The sequence below is a fragment of the Xiphophorus maculatus genome, chromosome 14, assembly GCF_002775205.1.
Source record: "Xiphophorus maculatus strain JP 163 A chromosome 14, X_maculatus-5.0-male, whole genome shotgun sequence".
In the NCBI taxonomy this organism is placed as follows: domain Eukaryota; kingdom Metazoa; phylum Chordata; class Actinopteri; order Cyprinodontiformes; family Poeciliidae; genus Xiphophorus; species Xiphophorus maculatus.
Window position 1 is genome coordinate 18,849,602 of NC_036456.1, and position 3,554 is coordinate 18,853,155.

The following is a 3,554-nucleotide window of genomic DNA, read 5'->3' on the forward strand; positions in this document are numbered from 1 at the left end:
TTTAATTTGTGTTGTGATGTTATGGTAAACACAAACACTGTCTACTTCCTGTAATTTATTTCTCATTGAATGACACAATTACCCTTTAGATACACACAACAAAACAAGAAATGTATAAAAAAGTTTATTTTACATACTTTAAACATAGTAGACTTTGGAATCCAGGTCTGAAGTCACTTGGGTCATTACATGAGAAAATAAAAAAACTGGGAGGAAGAGAAACATTTACTGAGAACCACAACCAACTTGGCCACATTAAGCGACGAAACAGAAAACTTGTTGTATGTTGACTGACGTTTTTGTAAGCAAGATCCAGGATCCGAAGTAAAACCAAAAAGCTTCAGTTGTTTGTTTATTATGTCAATATTAAGTGACTGTATAAGATATATGAGGTGTGGTTGTAAAGTTTGCAAATGAATTACCAACAGAGTGAGATTTTGTAGACATAATGGCTTGCGGCTACACTACACTGTAAAAAACCCCCAAAACCAAAACATTTCTAATTTACGGTAAAATACCGGCAGGTGTGGTTGCCAGAATTTTACTGTAAAGATGCGGTAGAATTTTTGTTTATATGGTAAAATTTTTAGGAAAGTAGTAAAAACACTGCATTTATACGGCAAAATTTTGCCATAAATTAGAGATTTTTCTTTTTTACAGTTAATAACTAATGTCCGGTAACATATAAGTAACTGGCTATAAAAGAAAAAATAAAACAAAAAAAATAAAAGTAGTTACTTTGTCTTTATAAGACACACTGTCAGTTCTTTTGCCATTCAAGACTTAATCGAAAAAACTATTCAACCAAACCGAACAACATTTTAGTTCCTGCAACGTCCACTGTTTACCTTCACCAAGCAGGTGTTGCTGCCAACTGTAAATTTGTCTGATCAACATTTACTGAGACGGTGCTTCAGTTTGTAACAAAGCCAAGAATTTAGCTTTTGTAAAATTTCAAATATACTCCAGTTACCAAACAAACAAGTTTCTGTTTTCTAGTTGTCTCAGTTTACTTTTTTCTTCCTTTTGTGTTTTTTATATGTGGATTAAGTAGCGTTGTCACTTTAAAGTGAAACTGAAAAGAGCAGAACTGTACTGAACGTCATCCAATCACATGCTAAGGGTGTGTGTGTGGGTGTGTGGGTGTGTGTGTGTGTGTGACAATGCCAGTATATTTAAAACATTTATTGTCCTACCTTTCATTTCTGCCACCTGTAGAGCAGCTCTCTCTCCAACACAAGGTATGATTAAACTCCCATTCACACAAACTGATAAAAAATTTGTCACATACTATCTGCAACAGGAAATATCATAACATAAATGCCTTACCTCTGACCTGACTCTCTGTCAAATATATATGTTTTTAAATATTTTCGTTTCAGAAGCAATTTCAGAGCAGTGATGACAGCGTTGTCCTCGTTCAGAAGCAGAGGAATGGTTGGGCTCAGAAAATATAAAGACCTTGTCTTCATGATTACTCTGCTCAGCCTGCTCTGTCCTGCAAGTTCATGGCTAAGCAAGGAGGAACTGGTATACTTGTTCTTATTTACAAATTAGAGAACAATAGTAGTTTCAAATAGTTTATCATGTACATTTGTTGTTTTTTCCCTAGTTATTTTATTTCCTTTGCAACTTATTGTAAATGTTTGTATCTTTCCTTTCTGGATTTTCAGCAAGAAATGAAGGAAAATATTCAGACGCTACAAGAAGATGCAGCAATGAGAAAAGTAAATAAAATACACCACACAAATCTTTATAAAGTCATGGAATGCACAATGAATACATTTGATTATTTATTTGAATTTTTGTTTGTTTCAGCTTGCCAACAAGTTGGACATGGAGCTCCTTTCTTTAGTCCTCAAAGAAACTAGGGATATTCTAGACATTGAGAGTGAAATTCTTCATCGGTTATTTTCAGGTTATCTATATCCCGTTGGAGAATTAAGCGACATGAGAAGTTTCCTGGTAAAAAGACATACTTTTTTGACAAAAAAGTTCCAAAATGAAGCCGAACGGGTGAAAAAATATGAAGACACACTCGCAAATATGGAGACGTTTGTAGCAAACTTAGCAGAGAAGCATGTTGACTTGTAATATGTGTAGCATGATTCCAGAACCTTTATATCTAGAAAACCTAATTACGCAGAAATATTAATCTTCTTTGCTGTTTTTTAAAAATAAAATACTTCTGCTGAAATCAAGAATGCTGCTGACATTCATTTCTGTCTGCATCTATAGCCTGTTAGTCCCTCCTAAGCTGAAGTGGATTTTAAATGAAATGTTATGTCTAAATGTCCTGTACAGTTGCTGAGTTTTGGTGTGAGCGATTAAATAAAGTGATTGATTAAATACAAGTAAAACCAATTATTCTTTTGCAGTATTTTCTTGAACTGAGACCAAACAAACAAAACTTACTTTTCATAAAACTACATTAAAAATTTTAATTTTTTTAAAATAACTAGTTACACTATGCTGAACATGAGATTATCAAACTGAAAAAGAACTGTTTTGTAGCAAATGGAAAGTTCAGACTTTTTATGTAGGGTTATTTTAAGTGGCAAGGAGTTGAGTAATGGTTTGAAGCTTCAGTGAAGCAGTACACATCAGCAAACAAAATCAGGAAATCTTAATTCACCTGTTTCTTTTAAATATGAATGAAAGTTTAGTTCTACAGTCTCCATACTTAGAATGTCTGATATTTATAATTGTCTACTTGTTTCAGGGAATAACCAATGGGAAATTGTGACTGTACCTTTTGAATCAGTTTGGCTAAATAAAGCCGCACAATAACATGCAAACAAGGCACAGGGACACTACGGACTAATATTACATTTTTAGTTCAGTGTTCAGTGGTGTTTTTTGTATGTTTTTATTCTGTTGTTATTTATGAAGTGATGTGAAATGTGTATTTTTGTTACAGTCGAATGTCATTTATTTATTTACCCCAGTTATAATATGGCTCAATAATAAAATGGAAAACTAATAATAATAATTTAAAAAAACTCAATCAAAGTGATAAGAAACAGCAAAATAAAATTAGCTTGAAATCACATTGGAAATAAGTTACATTTTGTAAAGCATTATATTAGATAAATGAAAACAAATGTAACATTAACAAAACAACCATTTTTACTTATTGATCAGTTAGTCAAAATTGAAATTCTGATGGATAAAATGTCGAGTTGTAATTTGGAAAATTGCAAGTAATATAAGCCAGTATGGAAACCATTGCAGTTAATAAGATTAACAGTTGACTGAGAATATTTAGTAGTCAGGCTGGGAAGCAATAAGAATTTTAATAAAGTAAAAATAAGAAGAAGACTCCACAAAAGAACACATTAAGCATCAACTTTATTTTGTGAACATGCTACACAAAATAGCAAAATGACGTTTCCCAGGAAACATGAAAATATAGTTTAGTGATCCTTCAGTGATTAAAGTTATATGACTAAATGAACATAAAGAAGGTTTAGCTGACACAAACACAACCGTCTCCTGTTGCCCCCAAACCTAAATCATGCAAAGTTCAAAAAGAGCTAAACTTTTCAGCAGGT

At 32.5% G+C, this 3,554-nt stretch overlaps 1 long non-coding RNA gene across 1 annotated transcript; it reads left to right on the top strand.

Annotated features, from left to right (window-relative positions):
- The first annotated feature begins 1,397 nt into the window (after positions 1–1,397).
- LOC111611256 lies at positions 1,398–2,329 on the top strand. The gene is made up of 3 exons (XR_002753961.1): positions 1,398–1,530; positions 1,674–1,727; positions 1,819–2,329. It is a non-coding gene; the product is annotated as an uncharacterized LOC111611256 (long non-coding RNA).
- The last annotated feature ends 1,225 nt before the right edge of the window (positions 2,330–3,554 follow it).